The sequence below is a fragment of the Echinops telfairi genome, unplaced genomic scaffold (genome assembly GCF_000313985.2).
Source record: "Echinops telfairi isolate 266 unplaced genomic scaffold, ASM31398v2 ScPeMD7_7424;HRSCAF=8462, whole genome shotgun sequence".
NCBI lineage: Eukaryota > Metazoa > Chordata > Mammalia > Afrosoricida > Tenrecidae > Echinops > Echinops telfairi.
In genome coordinates, this window is record NW_022111324.1 from 26,522,829 (window position 1) to 26,542,900 (window position 20,072).

The 20,072-nt window shown below is 40.6% G+C and overlaps 1 pseudogene; it reads right to left on the reverse strand.

Annotated features, from left to right (window-relative positions):
• Positions 1-13,728: 13,728 nt before the first annotated feature.
• On the reverse strand, positions 13,729-14,515 carry LOC101647858 (annotated as a pseudogene).
• Positions 14,516-20,072: the final 5,557 nt, after the last annotated feature.

Below are 20,072 nucleotides of genomic sequence, written 5' to 3' on the forward strand. Positions count from 1 at the left end.
CCGAACACAGGGCACAGGACGTAGTGTGAGCTTTAGAAGCACATTTTAAGGGAAAAAGATTGTTCTCTGGAGGGTCAGCATTAGTGTACGTGAATATTATCTGCAAGTGCAGCATTCATATAAGTGAACAATGAATTTAAATCTACTTCCTGGGTTTTCCCATTTTTATTGCTCTATTTTACTCTCATGGTTTACATATGTATTTCCCTGTGTAACAAAATATCCCATAAACAAATAAAATGTTACTAATTAATTAGATTTGTAGGCCATGGAAGGGTATTTTTCCTGGAAAATATTTAGGGATTCGATCTCTTTATGTTCTTATAACGCTAATATGTATTTTAGTGTACAAACTCCAGATATCAGAAGCAAAAAGATTTCCAGAATCTTGCCAAAGAGTAGCTTCTAAGTGTACTCTGGCCCAGTGCCATTTGCAGGGTGAGAGAAAGTTCACAATTTCCCATTGTGTGAAGTCACATGTACAGAGTGCTTTGTCCAAGTGGCCTTGTCATGTGAGTCTGCTGAATAATTTTCACTTGACCTTCCACACACGTCCAAAGTGTCATACCCCTGGAAACAATTCTGCTGGATGAGCCATCGAGGCCTGAACCGAAATGTAAAGAAATCACTGCTTTGTAAGAAGAACAGTGTGGCCGGTGAACCCAACACAGACTTTGCCCCAAGCTCACTTGGTGTGCGCAAAATCAGGACAGTTCGAATTAAGAGCCAGAATAACTTCATAGCTCAGAGGTAAAAATAGAGTGCGGATGGGGTTATTGGCAGCAAAGAGTAAATGAGTTCATTGCTGGAGAACGGCGTTTAGATCAGGATGGAAATAAAACAAAGAGATAACCGCAAGCTCATCATTTATTAGAGAGCAGAAAAATAACATGTGCTGTCTTAAAGGGCCTGGGAGTGAACACATGCAACATTTTTCGGGTTTAAAAAGCAACTCCCATGATTGCTTCAAGGGCACTGCCTTCTGTTTGGGAGGAGCGTTTGGAAATGGATAGTGGCGCTGGCAGCATGACATTGAGGGCCATGAATGTCATGGGATCACACACTTAAAAAGACAACCTCTTTTTTATCTTCACTTGGCCAAAAGAGACGCTTTTCAAAGGAAAGTGTTCGAAGTTTGCGAAAGAGTTCTAGTATTTAAAAATTCCTGCTTGGAATGACATGATTTTTGCCTTTTATGCAGTCTCACACACCAGAGCCAGGTCCTCTCTCACTGCCAGCAAGTCGACGCAGATTCACAGCGACCCTGTAGGACAGGAGTGAATCGCCCCATGGGCCTCAAGACTGCAACTCTTGGCAGAAGTAGGGAGGGAGCCTCATCTGTCTCCGCAGGGGAGCTGCTCATTAGGCTAGCAGCCCAGCGCGCCGCCACTAAGCCAACAGGGCCCGGTGGAGTCGGTGTCTGCACAGCCGGTCAATCCGTGACCCCACATCCCTGGGTTGTATTTTGCGGCGCATGATGGAGCACTACGGGATACTGGCTTTGACACGCTCCCTTAAATAATTCAGAGCATATCTACCCAAGCTCCTCTTTCCACCACTAACCAATCTTCATTAGACTGCAATTTCTCAGCCATTTAGAGTCTGACTCCACATCTTAAAATATGAGCTAGCTCATCTATTTGTCAAAATTAGCTGATGGCTTCCTCTGGAAAAGATACAATCATTGTGACATATCACAACCATTTATATCTGTTAAAGTGGCATTCCTCTTAGGAAATTACTAGCCTACATTCATATGATTAGCACAGGGGGGTGGGGGTGGGGATTTCATGAGAAGAGGCCATGTTCTAAGTCCAACATACATTCTCTAGGAGAAATAGAGGAGTAAGAAAGAAGTCTGTAAGCAGATGAGATGTTCCCCTGGTGGTAGTAAAAATGGAAAATATTTGGGGGGTCTGATGAAATCTGCTGGATTTAGTCTACTTCCTTGGCTCTCAAGTGATGAGAACTGAGGCCATTTGTTAAGGAACACAGCAGAAGTCTTCCACAGATCTCTAGAGGGGCTTTCTCTGTTCCTACTAATCTAGGTCTTCCATTGTTCCAAGGACATTGGTCGTGTTGTGGTTTACATATAGGGTCTCTAACCATAAGGTCTGATTCAAATCCGCCAGCAGCTCCATGAGAGAAAGATGAGGCTGTCTGCTCTCAAAACGATGCACTGTCTCTGAAACCCCACTTTGCCCTACAGAATCAATAGCAGTCTATGACAATGGGTCTCCTTGTCACAAGGAATTCATATTCTCTTCTCACAATGCCTCTGTCAGTAATGGTCTTAGTGATTTAAACATGAAACCTCGAGGGCTTCGGAAGAGAGTGGTGATCTAGATAAAAGCCTCTTGATGTGGAACAAATCTTCAAAGAAATTTGAGAAAATAAAAGCTGTCCACTTCAAAAAATAATGTTTGAGAAGCTTCTGGATATTGTATGGTTCAAACCCTCCCAAAGGTACCTCAGAAGCCAGGCCTGGCAACCTGTTTGGAAAGGTCACAGCTTTAAAGACCCTACAAAGCAGTGCTACACCTCAGTCAGCCTGAGCTGATGCCAGCTGCACAGAAGGTGGCCTGATTTTTTGGTTTAGAGACTTTAGGATCTCCCACTTAGTTAAGGGGCTCCAGGATCTCCCACACGGGACACACTGGCTTATGTCCCTCTGTGCCTTCTCCTTGATGATAAGCCTATTACCTCCCTTATGATTGTTCATTCGGGAAAAGTCTACTGCTCCACAGTCAGAAAAACATGCCATACTGCACCAATATCAGTAAATTGCACACTTTTGCAGAGTCCTGCTTTGATTGTTTGTTTAGTCTTTTGTTTTCCTCCTTGGATTCAGTACATGGAGGCAAACCAGTGGTGGGAATCAGCCATTGCACACAGGTCGGCAGAAAAGATAGCTAATGTTTTGTTGAGTTTGGGGAACCAGTTGTCCACGTGGCACCTTGGAATCAGGGTTCTCTCTAAGGTGAGAACTGTCCAGCTTCCCATCCCTTACTCTATTTTAACATTCGTCTGCACAGCAATGTGTTCTAAGTGCCCACAGTAATATTGCCATTAATATTTTAAGATTCTTATAGCATAATCTAATTTTGTGTACCTCTTTATTGTTCTCATTTAAATATTAGCTATATGAAATAACTACTTTTGGCATATCTCTGTTTTATATTTTAAATGGTCATTAGGGCAGCGACCCCATTATTAAATCATTTGAATTCCAGCAATGAGCTCGACCAATATGATGATTGCACTACCTTCTATTTGAATCTAATGTGAGTTTTCATTGTTCATGATAGCTTACGTTTTCATTTAGGTAACCTTGTCTTTCGTTAAGGCTTTCGTTTAGGTAACCTTGTCTCTCACACACAGAGATAAACAGAGGTGTGATGGTATGGAGGAGATGCAAGAGCAAACTAGGAGCATCAATTTACTCTCCTGCTGGCAAGATATGCATGCTACTCATGCATTAAAACAGACATCAATTTATTATGAAATAGAATATATAATTCACATGAATTCCTCAGATAAAACATGAGGCTTTGAAGAAATGTCTTGCCAGCAACGTATAGCTATGGGCTTCGGTTGGAGGCTGGTAAAAGCATTCAGAGTATTTGGTAGTAAATTTGACTAGCCTACATAAGCATTTTTCTTATTTTGCCTTTCCAACAAAATGTATGGGCAATAGCATGTTTTTCATTATCAACTTCTCTTTCCAAAACAGAATTTTTCTTCAACTCACTTTACGACTTTCTGCCCAACTACCTATGAATGAGACCTCTATTTACAATGATTTCTTTGTTGTGATAAATTGAAGAATGCCCCCCACCCACTCACCTGCAAAGATGTCCACAATCTAATCCCCCATACCTGTGAATATGTTACCTTACTCGGCAAAAGAGACTTTGAAGATGTACTTAAATTAAAGATCTTGAACTGAAGGCTATCCTGAATTATCCAGAGGGGACCAATGTAGGCATTTAAACAAAACAAAAATCAACTGCCAATAAATGGATTCTGACTCACAGTGACCCTACATAGGGTGTCTGAGATGATGAATTTTGACAGAAGCCAATAACCTCATCTTTCTCCCAAAGGGGATCTAGTAGGTTTGAACCACTCACCTTGTGGTTAGCAGTCCAACATTTACCCCCGAGGAAAGTAAGAGGATCCAAATCAGAGTAAGAAGAGGTAAAGAGAAAGTAGAGTTCAGAGAAGAAAGAAGATGCTAAGTTGCTGGCTTTGAAGATGGAGGAAGGAACAATAAGCCCAGGGGTATGGACGCTCTGGCTGCAAAGAGATGAGGCTGTCTCCCCTTGTAAAGATGTACAACCTTGGAAACTGTACAGGGTAGCTATGAGTCAGAAATGACTCAAAGGCAAAGGATTTGAAATGAAATGTTCAAAGCAAGCTAGTCACCGCTCTGTAGTGATCCCTAGGGTTTGCACTAGGTACTCTTTAGGAAATAGATAACCAGGCCTTTCTTCCTCGATGACCTTAGTCTGGAACTCTACTGGCACCCTCAATGAATGACCCTATTGTTATTTGAAATGTCAGTTAGTGGCATCGCTTCTAGTGTCATAGCCAGTATGCATTTCGGCTACAGTGTGACAACTGGAAATAAAAATGAGTAGTGGCATTAAGTCATGAAAATCGGGAAATGTAAAATCAGAACTACCAGCATCTCCAACTTGGGGTCTTGCATCAAGGCTGCTGAAGGTCAATTCACTGTATTTAAGAGATGTCGGTGATGCTTGGTACTCTTAAACAACCTCGAGTCTTTGTAAATAATCACTATGTGTTTATGTAATTCTTCTACACAAAGAAATCTTGAAACCCTGCAACATCTGTAGAATATAAGTAGTGCAGTGGCTGTACCAGAATGAAGGTGTTTTCTGAAATGATCAGCATCTGAGCTAATACATCGTGATAAGTAAACTTGTGTAGCGCTAACGCTTCAGTTCACTCTGTGAGACTAGAACTCTGCATAGCTGCAAAATACCAGCTGTCCCTGAGGACTCAATTGCTTACTACTCAAGAACAGAGTAAATGCACAAAATTGAATTATACACGTACTGCCAGAGAAGCCCTTGGCAAAATCATAGATTCAAGAATTGAAGAAATGCACTCTAATGCCATCCATGTTTGGGTGTTTGGGTGCGTATGACAACCTACTTATCTAGAAAACTAAAAAACCAAAGTCGAATGCTAATACTGAGGTGATTTGTCAATATAATTAATAATGTCTGAACAAGTCAATCTCTCCTTAAAAGTCCCTAATGGATATGCAATGAGAACCATTTTCCCTGTCCTAAAACTTCTGCCATGATCTCTGCCAACTTTTTCACCCGAAGTTATCTCTCCCATCATAATTCTCTAGCCACAGGGGTCTTTATTAAAAATGTACTGTGTGCCAAGCACCATGCCACATTCTTTAGATACATTATCTCATTTAATATTCATGGCAGCACTAGAAAAGGGATCATTGTTGCCACTATATAGATAGACAAATTGCAACCCAAGAATCATGTAATTTGGCCAAGGTGACATAAATACTGAGTGTTGGGGACAGATATTTAACATTTTATATAAGGGTAAGTAAAAAAGTATTTCTCCCATGGCTTGAATAGGCAAGAAGTTTTGGGAAAAGCAATTCAACCCCTCAGGGTTTAGTTATATCTAAATCTTGATAAATTTTCTGAAAGGACACAAGACAATCATAGGGCTTTACTAAGGAAGTTTTAAAAACATTGAAAACTGTATTGGTCAGAAGAAGGAAAAAAAGTTGGTGAGAGCATTTTTCCCCACCATCACAATTCAATTGCTCATTCCTCAAGGGTAGTAAGGGTTGTTCTATGAAAATTTGATTGAGAAACTGTATCCCATCCACCCTATTACCCTGATCTTGCCCCACCAGACTTCTATTTATTCCTAAAATTCAAAGAACCTTGAAAAGATTTTGAGTCCCTCGAGGATGACAAGTCCTGCCTTTTGACACGGTATAGACAGAAGAGCACCAGAATTGGAAGAAAGCTTACATCAGCCTCGATATGCCGGTGACACAACCATGCTTGTTGAAAGTAGAGGACTTGAAGCACTTACTGTTAAAAATCAACTACTGGAACCAAAATTCTCACAGCTGAACCCATAGATGGTATCATGATACATAAAGGGACAAAAGATTGAAGCTGTCAATAATTTATTTTTGCTTGGATCCAGGATCAATACTCATGGAAAAGCCATCTGGAAAGAAATCAAACAACAGATTGCATTGGGAAAACTTGCTATAGAAGACCTCTTGAAATTGTTGCAGAACAAGGATGTCACGTCGAGGGCTAAGATGCACCAGGCAAGCCATGGTATCGTCAATCTTCTCATGTACATGTGGAAGTACGACAATGAATACTCAAGACCTAAGAAGAAAAGATGCACTTGAATTATGGTAATGGCAAAGAACATTGAAAAGACAGTCAACGGCAAGAACAAGCAAATCTGTCTTGGAAGAAATACAACTAGAATACTCCTTAGATGGAAGAATGGTGAGACTTCATGTCATGAACTTTGGACATGTTACCAAGAGAGTCCACTCCCTTGTAAAGGGCAACATACTTGATAAAGCAGAGGGTTAACAAAAGAGGAGGAACACCATCTATTAGATGGATTGTCGCCCTGGCTGCAACAATGGGTTTAAATATAACGATTGTGCGGGCATTGTTTTGTTCTGTTGCACACAGGGTCGCGCTGACTCAACATAGCCTGATAACAAGAAGTCAAGAAGAGTTTATTTCCTTTTATCTGAATCATTCAGGGCAGGCTTACAGATAGGAAACATCACCTGGAGGCTATGTCAAGAAACAAGAGCTTCACAATTTGCTTTTTGCTTTTGTTTAATACTATAGGAATATTTTTTACTTCATCTGTGCATTGATTTAACCCTCCAATATATATGAATTTCAGAGCATATATACAACTGCTTTCTTAACATCTCCACTGGAATATTTAACAAAGTATCAGATTTGACATGTAAGTACTTATAAAGCCAAACAGAAGCTTGGGTTTCCCCTTTGTCCTCCCTATCTTAATTTCTGTCCATGACACCACCCAGCTGCTGAAAGCAAAAATGTAGGGATTGTTTTTTATTTTTCTCTTTCCCCTCAATATTCGCCTAAAACCTACTGCCGATAAGTTCATTCCAACTCATTGCAACCCCATATAGCATTTTTGAGGCTGTAAATATGCAAGGGAGCAGACAACCTAATCTTTTTCCTGTGGAGCCCTGGTAATTTTGAACCACTGACCTTGCCTTTAGTAGTCCAATATTGACCTGACAGCACTACCAGGGGTCCTCCTCTAGGGTCAGCTCAAATTCACTGCTAACCAGCCGATTTATGCTCATAGAGACCCAATAGGACAAGATAGAGCTGTCCCTGGGGATTTCTGAGACTGAAAGTCTTTACAGCAGCAGAAAGCCTCATCTTTCTCCCTTAGAGTGATTAGTGATATAGAACTGCTGGCTGCTGAGCTAGCTGAGGTAGTTTGTTGTGCCAACCTGGCCGATAAACACATGTGCGGTTAATTGAAGGACGGAGAGATAAATGGCTCAGTGAGCCTTGTCTTTCTAGTTCTCAGGTCTCTTGCTTTCTGATGGTTGGACTCATCCATGTGAGCTGTTCATTTTCCCATAATCTCTTACTACTCTGGTGCATCAGACACCTTTGACTGTCCATTCCATTATCAATGGACACGCCAATTAGATGACACGCCAATGCAGCTGCCTTAGCCAGTTCTCGGCTTCAGCTGGCAAGGCTTACTTCCTGCAAGACATCCCTGAGAAGAAGCCACATGGACCTACCTTGAAGCAGCCCTGGGTGCTGGAGCAGCCATGTGGAGACCCCGGCCAGCACTGAGATGCTTACACATTCACTGATTTGGCTTTCCTCCTGCAGTCAGCGTCATTGCGTTTTGTGAGATGGAGGAGGACTTTGTGGATTGGTGTTGGACATATGGGTTAATGATGGACTTGTGGCCTTGGGCAGCACTGGGTTGGGATGTTTTCTTCATGTGCACTTACCATTTATATAAAACTCTCTCTTACACATACGGGTTTCTGTAGATTTGTTTCTCTAATGTACCCAGACTAACACACCAGCGGTTAGCAGATCAACTCATAACCACTCAGCCACTAGGGTTCTTGATATTATTTTTCATTTTGTTACTGTTCCTGCTATCGTTTGGGGAGCCCCCAAAGAGAGTTGTACCCATCATATTCTGTAGATTATGGCACATTTTCATTTTTGATCTCCCTCTTGTTAGTCAGTTCCTGTATTTCCTTTAATCCGAATTGCTCACTCAAATTTCCTCTCCCACAGTAAGCAACCATTGTAATTCATTTTGCTTGTATGCATTCTTATAAATTGTGCATTGCTGTTTTGTATACATACATTTTAATTTATGTAAATGATATTACATAATGGGTCACATTCTGCTTCTTTTCCCACTTTATGTCGTGTTCTAAATATTCATCCATGTGAGCTGTTCATTTTCCCATAATCTCTTACTACTCTGGTGCATCAGACACCTTTGACTGTCCATTCCATTATCAATGGACACGCCAATTAGATGACCTCTCACTATCCACCATCACAAAAGTCTGGCATTCTATAGTTTGCAGACCTGTAGGAAAATTACTTTGCAAGATCTATTGTCGTAGACTTGGTAAGTTAGTTTGTGTATTTATCTTGGAAATGCACTCCCAGATTGCTCTCCAGAATGCCTACAGCTGATGTTCCCACCACCAGTATTTATTATCTTTGATATGTTTGAGTCTGTTTTTACAACTATTGTATTAACCTAGCTCATTGAGATTTCTTTTTTTCAATTTCACTGACCCTCTACTCTACCAGGGAGCCCTGCCGGCATAGTACCATAGACGGCTAAAGGACACACTGATCAGTATTGGAAGAAGTAAAGCCAAAGTGCTCCTTAGGGGCATCGGTAGCAAGACTTCATCTTACATACTTTGGACATATTGTCAGCAGAGACCAGTCCCTGGAGAAGGACATCATATTTGGTAGTGTGAGGGTGGCGAGACAGAGGAAGCCCCTCAAGGAGATGGATGGACACAGTGGCTGCATCAATGGGCTCAGGCACAAGAACAATTGTGAGGATGGCGCAGGACCGGGTAGTGTTTCGTTCTGTTGTGCGGAAGGTCACGATGGATCACAGCTGACTCAAAGGCACCTAACAGCAACATTTAAATTAGAAGCAGAGGCAGAAATATTCACATCAGTCAAGGTGGGATACAAGACTAAAAGCACTAACCAAGATGGAATTAAAATAATGCAAAGATAAAAATCAATATTTAGGAAGAAGTTATAACAGTAATAAATTTGCCCATATCCATAAATACATAGGATACATAAAGAAAATCTACTGGAGCCTGTTTGAGTTTAAATAAAATTCAATTAGAATTGGATATGTTAGTATACTTCTTTTAGGATCAAAGAGTCTAGAACATATAAAAATAAGGGAAATTGGAATAGTACATCAAAATTTGCAATTGTTACATATTTAGGACAATTTTAGAAGCTGTGTAAAGGACTTGTAGGTGGTATCTGACCTATAACTTCACAAGGAGTGTGTTAGATTGGGTTCTCTCAAGAAGCAAAACCAATGGTGTTTATATGTGTGTGTATACAGAAAGGCTCAAGCAGTTGTCAGTGTGGGTCAATGCAGTCTGGTCCATGGGTCAGCTGTAAGTTGTAGGCTTCTCCTGGCTCCTGTCACGCCACAGGTTGAAAAACAGGTAAAAGGGTGATGAAGCAGGAAGACCACAACCTGGTGGATGCAGAGCTGAATAAATCCAAAGGTCTCCTGTCCATGGATGGCTCCTGAAATCTGAAGGTGATACAAAAGGAAGTTAATGGATAAGATGCAGGCTCTAGATCCAGCAGCAGAAGTGACTTGCTTTCCTCACACTGTCAATCTACACTGAGTGGGACACACCCAATGTAACCGTCCCTCAACTGTACTAAGGCTGTGACCAGGGTGGTATTCCACCCTATTCTTCCCCAAAACTCTTTGGCAGTTTCACAGAAGATGCTATCATAGAGTTGACCACACTCATTTATATCATATTATGGGAGAATCCTAGATCAACCAAGATGACATAAAAACCTATCACAAGAAGGAAGGAAAATCAACCCCAAATTAGCCCAAGAGTGGTTCATATGAGGCAAGGGTCAGGCAGGCCTCACTCTGACGCCAACTAGCCCTCTCATAGCACTCCCGACTTCTTAGCTGGGTTTTATAATTAAGTGTGATGGCAACATAGAACTTATGAACCATCCCGAATATTATGAGGTTTATTAGGGAAGTTAACAGATTACAAGTAAGGATCAGAAATGTTGTGGATACAGTTCTTTGGATAGGACAGTCTCTTCTCTGCCCTTCCCACAGGCTATCAGCCTCTTGGCTTGGCCTCTGCCCTGCTCAGGGAGTTTTATAAAACTCTCTTGGCATTGCTGATAAATCATCGGGTACTTCTCTCTTCCTCAATCCTCAACTTGGGTCAGCAAATCGTATCAAATGGGTCACTAGGGTACAGAATGATACCATAGGGGGAAAAAATGTATATTTTTTCACATGATCACCAGATATTTATAAATATCAATCATATTCACATCCATAAATAAAATCTTATGAGCTAATGTTTTAAATAATTCAAGAAAATTATGTATAAATATTGACCAAAATAAATAATAACTATTGACCAAAACAAAATTAAGCAACAGACTTCTTAATCTGAAGCCCTCTTAACAATAGTCTAAAGGAAGAAACAACCTAAAGGCCCATTGATGTGTTACATAGATAAAATGGAGTCTTACTTAGCCATAAAGAGGAATGAAGCTGTAATGTATGCTGCAACATAGATGAATCTTGTGATGGCTAATTTTATGTGCACTTAGCTAGTTAGTTAACCCTGTTGGCTGCTAAAAGGACAAGCCGATCTGTCTTGAAAGCAGTATGGCAGAGTGCTCCTTACAGGCAAGGATGGCAAGACTTCATCTTAACATACTTTGGACATCTTGTCAGGAGAGACCAGTCCCTGGAGAAAGACACCATGTTCGGTAAAGTGTGAGGGCGGCGAGAAAGAGGAAGCCCCTCAAGGAGATGGATTGACACAGTGAGTACATCAGGCATAAAACAATTGTCAGGATGGCACAGGACTGTCCAGCATTTCATTCTGTTGTTCACAGATAGGGTTGCTATGGGTCAGAGTCAACACAATGGCACCTAACAACAACAACATGATTCCCAGTATTGTGTGGCTATCCTTCATTCTGCAGTTTAATTATCCTCTATTTTGTAATCTTATGTAATTATTCTCCATTTTTATGGGTTGCAAGCCCTAACATCTAGATAGGAATAGGTCAGGGTTAATATGGGAAGTATGCCAAGTCACAGCCTGACAAATCACATCCTTAATCAAATCACATCCTTGTTCAAGTCACACCTTTCTTCTATTCTAATGACCCTTTTCTGATAGGAGGGACCTTCCCATGAAGGTACGACCTCCAGCCAGTGTATATTTGGATGCTCTGGCAAAGCTCTCCCTTGCTGAGGCTCCTGCACACAGTTCGTCATTATCTGAGGCCCTCAGCATCTGACAGTGGTTTGAGCCTATGCATGAAGTTTTCAGTGGTTACTTCTTCTGAAGTGAGCGCTGGTTCTTCCTTCCTTCTCTTCATTATTAGCTTCATATTTCCCCCATTTTCCCTTTCCATGCCCCTATCCAGTTACTGTCTCTATAGATCTAACTATCCTGGAATTTACATACAGAAAATCATACAAAGCACAAATAATACAAATCAATCAAATAAGCCATAACTCAGCAACAATGACTAGACAAAGCATAGAAAGACCTAAATCATAGAGAAAGCAGCAAAGACTAAACATTGAAGCAACTTTACAACGGGACAAACGGGAGACAAATGAGAGGCCGTTGCATTATAATCTAACTACATCTGCCATGATTGACTATACAATGCTCTCTGTATGATAGCGAGGCTATTCACCTTCTTTGACTATTGTCACAGGGGGTTTACCAGAGACTTAATCAATGTGGGGACCCTGTAAATGGATTTTTGGCTTCCACTGTCATCCATAGCCGTCTACAAACTTGAGTATTCACAATTTAACGTCTGAACCAACCTTACTCTTACTGCGTACTGCCTTTTGTCACCCAAGTTCTTGAAACCTATTGAACTTCCTCTCCATTTGGAAAGTTTGGTTTCCTGTTTCCAGTCTTGTGGGTATGTTTCAGAGTGTTGAATTCTAGCTGGTACTGTGCATGGTGCTATCAGGTTGGTGTCTGCTGTAGAGAGTTTTCTGTCTTCAGTTGTCCTTTAACATTTCTTGTTGATCTGGTTATCACAAGTGCCTTTAACTTCTCTTTATCTGGAAATGGCCTAATTTTATTGTCATATTTGAAGGGCAATTTTGAGGGATATATGATTCTTGGTAGGCTTTTTTTTTCCTTTCAGAGTGTAATACATGTCATCTAATCACCTTTTGACTGCATAGCTTCTACTGAGAAATCAGGGGTTAGTCTTATTAATTCATCTTTGTAAGTAATGTTTTGTTTTTTCCTGAGCTACTCTCAGGATTCTGTCCATGTTTGTGGTTTAGAAATTTTGATTATGATATGTTGTGGTGATTGTCTTTGGGGCATCTATCTATCCTGTTTGGTGTTTGTTTAGTCTCTTGGATGTACATCTTCTCGTCTTTCATGATGTTAGAAAGTTTGCTCCAATAACTCTTGGAAAATTTTCCCAATATTTTCTGTGCTTTTTGTTATTTCCCTCTGTCTTGAATTCTGATTGCATGTGCAGCCTTCTGCTGGATGTTGCCCACTCTTCTTTCTGAGTCTTCTTCTAGCAGACTAGTATTAAGGGATTTAGCTCCAGACTCGCTAGTTCAACCATTGACTTAATTCTATTGCTTTTTCCTTTCCATTCATTATCTACTTCTGAAATTTTAGTATTAGTTTTTAAAATTTATCTTTATCATTTTTGAATGGTTTCTGATTATTCACTTATTTTGACAATTTATTCCTGTAGTATTTTCCTGAATGATTTATAATGGTTTTTATCCCTATATTTTCTTGATTTTTTTTTCTGTGACCTTCTTAATGTTTTTCTTTAAGACATGGAATTCACCTAAATATCATTCTTTTGAATTCCATTACGGGAGTACCAATACCATTTCTTTCTTTTTTAACATAGTTGACAGTTTTATTTAATACTTTACCTGAATAACGATTAAAAAGCAATTTCTCATCAGGTTTTTTAAAGATGCATAAAAGGAAAATAGTAGGGGAAGTAGTGACATGTTTGCCAAATTTATTTGCATGTTGCACCAAGTCCATTAAAATTTTAAAAACAAAATTCCTAATACATTGGGTCCTGGAGCTCTAAACATGGCAGTTGAAATTTACACTGTCCTTGGAGTCATCTTAAAGGAAGTCATCCCATTTCTTTGCTTCTTCAGACTACAGATTTGATAGAAATATTTCACTAGCCACATGGAATAGACAGCCAAAGACCAATTTGTTATAATTACACAACCATCTAAAAATTAAAATATTCAGATATCAAATTTGAAACTACATAACAAATACAAATGTGTTAATTTTCAAAATGGAACAAAGAAACAGTATTAATAGAGGACTACTTCCATCATTCTCAGAACTCCCTCTTCATGTATTTCTCCATCCTCCAGCTTCATCAAGCATGTCCTGAAGTTCATTGCATGTTTTCTCCTCGTTCCTTAGCAACCCTCTTGATATTACTTAATGTTGTGCTACCTGTATCTTCATCATCAAATAATTTGAAAGCCTTCACTATTTCTCCTTTTACATCTTGTTCACTTACATTATGGCAAAAAGAAATTTTCAAACCCAACTGTGCCAGTCCCTTCTACTGTCAATTTCAGCTATCATTTTTAAATCTACCTATAACCCCCTCCTTGGGGGGCGAACAACAGAAAAGTGGGTGAAGGGAGACATTGGACAGTGTAAGACATGACAAAATAATAATAATTTATAAATTATCCAGGGTTCAAGATGGAGGGGGAGGGAAGGAAGGAGGGAAACAAATGAGGAGTGGATACCAAGAGCTCAAGTAGAAAGCAAATGTTTTTAGAATGATGATGGCAACAAATGTGCAAATGTGCTTGACACATGGATGGATGGATTGTGATAAAAGTTGTATGAGCCCCTAATAAAATGATTTTTAAAAATATATTTTTCTAAATTTCTTCTTTGTTTGGTTCAAATGCTAAGGCCAGCATTGCAATCTTCAATTCTTTCATATCTGTGGTTCCAAATATCAACATCAAAAAAATCAAAGGCTTCTTTTATTTCTTGTTTTTGGGTGTCATTCAATTCAATTTTTGCCACTCTTTCTTTCCAGTATTCTGAACGTGGATGGTGGCTGGATGCCATCACTCCAACCAATGCCACTGGGCACCACCTCAAACCTAAGGTAGCTCTCTGACTAGCAGCAATTCCATTTCTTTCTGATAAATGTTTTCTGGCTCTACATTTTGGTCACTGATTTGATCCAATTTTTTTATATTTCTTTGTGTACATTATCATTTTCTCTGAGATTCTGTGGTGTTGGGTTTGTATTTAATTGATGATTGTAAGTTGGTGTGTTCTTGCTTAAGATGATTGTATGTTGGTGTGTTCACCACCTGCCCCATGGTAATGTGATTAAGAATGTGAACGGGTGTATAACTATATGTTTGTGAGGTGCACTTGAGGTCAGGGTTGGCTAGTGTTGGCTGCTATTCATTGCTGATCGGGGGGCACAAAACCAAGTAGTAAGCTTCGCCCAGTGGGTGAGGCTGTAGCAATTATAGGTGTGCCTGGGCCATGTGTGCATAGTTGTCTCCTACTAGATGGGAATGGCGGGATGGGGTAAGTGGGGAGGGCATAAAAAATATCAAGGAAGAAAATAATTTAATAACTAAAAAGAAAAGGTAGGGAAAGTAAAAATGAGAAAAGAGGAAAGGGGGAAGAAGAAAAACAATAAACAAAACCCAAGTAGAGGAAAAGGGAACGTAAATGTATAGAAAAAATAATAAAACAAAAACAAGAAGTGTGAGAAACAAGAAAGGAGAAAGAGAAAAAAGGAAAGCATAGAGAGTAAGAAGAAAACAAGGGGAAGAAAAAAGAGAATAAAAGTAAGGACAAAGACAAAATTGTGGGTGTGGGGGCAGGGTCCAGAGAAGAGAAAGTTGTGGGGAACAGGCATGTGCTGTAGGTTGGTGACCTCCTCCGAATGGCAAGACCCTTTAATATAGTTCCTCATGTTGTGGTGACTTCCAACCATAAAATTATTTTCATTAATACTTCATAACTAATTTTGCTACTGTTATGAATCATAATGTAAATATCTGATATGAGGGATGTATTTTCATTGTTACAAATTAAACATAATTAAAGGATAGTGATGAATCACAAAAACAATATGTAATTATAATTCATGAAGTGTCGTTTTACCTCCAATATTGCTGCTTTCAACACAATCCTGTGAAAGAATTGTTTGACCCCCAAAGGGGTTGCGACCCACAGGTTGAGAACCGCTGATCTAGGAGGTATCTGGTGTAAAGTCTTTTTATCCAGAATGGGATCCTTTTGGCTCAGAGGGTGATTGGGAGCAGGTCAGATTAATAAAGAATGACCTCCTGCCTGGCCACCAGTGGCCAGAGGCAGTCAGCCTATCCAGTGCAGTGTTTTGCTGGTCTGAGGCGGTGGAAATGGCAGTACTTGTTGACTGATCCACGAGGGCATGCCTCTAGCCTCAGGTGGAGGAGGGCCTGTGCAGGGCACTAGGGGGTTGTAACTAGGCGCTGTGTGGGTGAGGGTGGAGGTTTGCCATGCATGTGGTCACTGTGGGTGAGCGTGTGGGAGCAAGGGAAGGATCAAACCTTTCTGGTTGCTAGCCACTGGTACTGGGTGTATGGTGTGCTGCGCAACACGCTAGAGCAGAGCAGATGATCAGTGTGCTGTCCACACGGAAGGCTACTTGCAAAAGTTCAGAATGGCTCTGCTGTGTCAGGCAAGCTAACAGGTCACCTGCTGCGTAGGGCTTCTCTCTGCTGCTTTTGTCTTAGCTTCTAGTTAGTATTCAATCCAGTTCTCTATCCTTTCCTCTGAAGCTCACGATTCCAGAATTATCATCTGTGATGTTTTCATTCGTTCTCTCATGTTTTCCTTGTACAGGGGCTAGGTAGTGAGTTGGCCTATTCTACCCACTAGAATAAGGACATTTTCTAACAAATCATTTGTGGTCCCTGGGGTGATATCTCACCCAAAACCTTTCCTGCCTTTCTTTGGTCTTTTTCTCACTCTGCCTTGTTTTTCTTCTATTTTATGATTCCGGACACTTACGAATTGTAATAACACTCATTTTTTTTAAAGTGCTCATCTCTCATCTTGACGTCCCATTCTTTAAAAATAATTTGCTAATCATAACATTTTGATTATGTTTATTGTTTGATGATTAATAATGAGGAAACCCACATTGTCAACTATTTCCTTCTGTTTGGAGTAACACTCAATGTTCAAGAAGGTAGCAGTCTACCGCACAAGGTCTTTTTAGAGTGTTTAAAGTGAAATGCCACTTGCATGACTAAGGCACACCTAACCCAAGCGGTGGTTTTTTCAACCACCTCATGTACACATAAAAGCTGGGAGATAAAAAAGAAAACAGAAGAAGAATTGGTGCTTTGGAATGGTGGCATTGGCCAGAAGAGCCAACAAATCAACCTTAAAAGAAATACAACCAGAATGGGTCTGGGAAGCCAGGATCGTGAGGCTCCAGCTTGCCTACTTTACATACGTCATCAAAAAGACTGCTCATTAGAAAAGGGCATCATGGTTGGTCAAGTAGAAAGTCCAAGAAAATAAGAATGTTTTCAATGAGATGGATTGACACAATAGCTACCACCATGGACTCAAATACACAGCTGGTCTAGAAAGTGGCACAGGACCAGCACCATTTCATTCACCTGAGGTTGCCATCAATTGGAACCAACTTGAAACTAACTAACTAACAACTAACAACGACAACAATTCTAACGTGTCTTTGCCTGTATTATTTTCTTAATTGTATGTTCTTTTGTAATGAACATTTGCTTTGATGCCATGCTCATTAAACAATACCCAGATACATTCTTTTTCCCTAGGTACCTGGATCTCAACAAGAACATCAAGGACAAAAGATTTCATCTTGCGTGCTACCATAGCTTGATGATCAAGGCTACCTGGAGGAAGACCTTAAGAAGGAAAAGAGAGCTATGCTCAATTAGCAATGTTTCCCCTGAACACGACAGGAGGAATTATTGGACATTTGTCATCTGTTTAACACCCATGTTTGAAACAGAATGCATGAATATTCTGATAACAAGAAAAAACATAAGCAACTTTAAAAAATCATTTTATTGGGGGCTCTTACAGCTTTTATAACATTCCACACATCAATCATATCAAGCATATTTGTATGTATGTTGCCATCATCATTTCCAAAACATTTTCTATGTAAACCCTTGGTATAAGCTCCTCTTTTTACCCTCCCTCCCCACCTTCCCACTCTCATGAATCCTTGATCAATTATATATTATTATTATTATTTCACATCCCTTTGCCCATATTTCTGCTATTCTTCCCCTTAGGGAGGGGGCTATAGCCAACCTTGTGGTGTGTTTTCCCCTTCCCCCTCCCAACCAGTCCCCTACCCTCCTGATACCGCTACTCCCACTACTGTTCCTAAGGAGTTTATCTCTCCTGAATTCCATGTGTTGAGAGCTATTATCTGTACCAGTGTGTGTTCTCCACTCTAACCAGATTTGTGAGGTAAAACTGGGTCATGGGGGGGTGGGGAGGAAGCATTCAGGAACTAGAGAAATGATGTGTGTTTCGTCAGTGCTATACTGCCCTTTGGTTGAATCATCCCTTCATTATAACCCTTCTGTGGGGAGATATCCAATTGTCTACAGATGGACTTTATGTCTCCATTCCAAACCCCCTCATTTGCATCAATATAGTTGTTTGTTTTGGATCTTTTGATATTTGATCCCTGATCATCTGATACCCCTGATACCTAATACCTCCTGATCACACAGGCTGATGTGTTCTTCCATGTGAGATTATTTGCTTCCCTGCCGGATGGCTAATTATTTAATTTCAAGCTGTTTAAGACTCCAGATGCTATATTTTTTTATAGCCAGGCACCATCTGCTATCTTCACATTTGCTTATGCACCCATTTTGTCTTCAGTGATCGTGTCAGGAAGGCCAGTATCAAAGAGTGCCAGGTTAACAGAACAAAGTGTTCTTGTGTTAAGGGAGGCCTTGAGTAGAGGCCCAAAGTCTGTCTGCTATCTTACTACTTAATATATAAATATATGTACATTGGTCTTTATCCATTTCATTATAAATTAGTATTTTTACATATGTACATGCCCATACTATACCTCTGTAAATAGCTTTTGTCTCCTATTTCTTTCCTCTATTTCTTTTCACCTTCCTCCTATATCACTATCATGCTCACCCTCCATTCAGCTCTCAGTAATTCCTCTTGGATACACTGCACTTGATTAAACCCCACCAGGCATTCTACACCCTCCTCACCATCAACTTTAGATCTCTTGTTGTTCCCTTATCCCTGAGTTTGTTGGATCCCCATTCCCCCTCTCTGCCCCCTCCCTCTCCCGTGGCCCCCGGAACCACCAGTTCCGTTGTTTTCTCCTCAGGATTGTTTGTCCTGTCTATCTTATATAGATAGACATAGGGCAAAAGAAAAACAAAAACAAAAACCAACAAACAAAAGGAAAACAAGAAAAAAAAGCAATAGGTAGTTCCATATCCGTCTGCTGACGCTTTTGTATGTTTTCTGATCAAGTCTGATGAGGCACCAAGCCCTGTCCCCCAAGTCAAAAGTCTATTTTCAGGATTCCTCAAGTACTTGGTTACTTTGCTCCTCTTGCTGCTCTGTTGCACTCCCATTGCCTTTCACCCCGCTGTGCACGGGGCAGACAGGGCACACTTTCTGCAGTGTCTCCAGTGCTGTCCCCAATATCACTATGGGTCAGTGAGAAAATGCCGGGCCTCATGGTAGGACCAGCCCTACAGTCCTTTAGGTGCATTGGCTGCTCTGAGCAGGGATGTTATCCCTTTGGCTTGGTGGGCCATGATGAGGTTCTCTCTCTTTCTCTCTCTCTCTCTCTCTGTCTCTCTCTCTCTCTATCCCTCTTAGTCCACTCCCTGTGGTCTGGACAGACCTGCCTCTCTCTCCGGGCTATACCTTCAGTGCTGTCCTCTGTATTGCCTTCTTCTGGTGAGGGGTCTACATAGCTCAGCTGGTGTCCGGCCCTGCTGCCCTCTCTGTTAGTGTGCTGCCCCATGACAGTGTGTTGCCCTCAAGGTTTGGTGCTCTGAGATGGGGTCTAGTCCCTCTCTCCCTTTCCTGTGGAGACATACACAATACCTCCTTGTGGATGAATTAATGCCCTGTTCCCCATAACCTCCTTTTTTTTTTTCTTCCCCCTCTCTTTTCCCCTCCTTTTTAGTTGGCTGCCATATGCATTCCTGAGTTGGGTCAGACCCCTGCCAAAGTGCCTGGGCTTAGACCTGGGAGTCATGCATTATGTAGCTTATTCTCTATCCCCGTTGTACTTTTTGAGCTTACTTCAGTGGACTCGTGTTGTACTTGTTCCTTTGTGCATAGGAAACTTTAAAAACCTCTTGCTGACTTTCAAACCAATGGTTATGAGTTTGATTAGCCCAAATCCATTGCTCAAAGCATAACTATACCTTTTTAAAAAGAAAAAGAAAGAAAATTTATTTCTAAACTTCTTGTAAAAATGGGCTCTCAATTGTTTATATTTTTATAAGTTCACCAGCACTAGACTCATGAGTAGGTAAATCTGACCACTTTCTAGATGGGGAGATTCAAGGTACTTGGCTTCCATATCTCTCACTCATGTCTTTTTAAG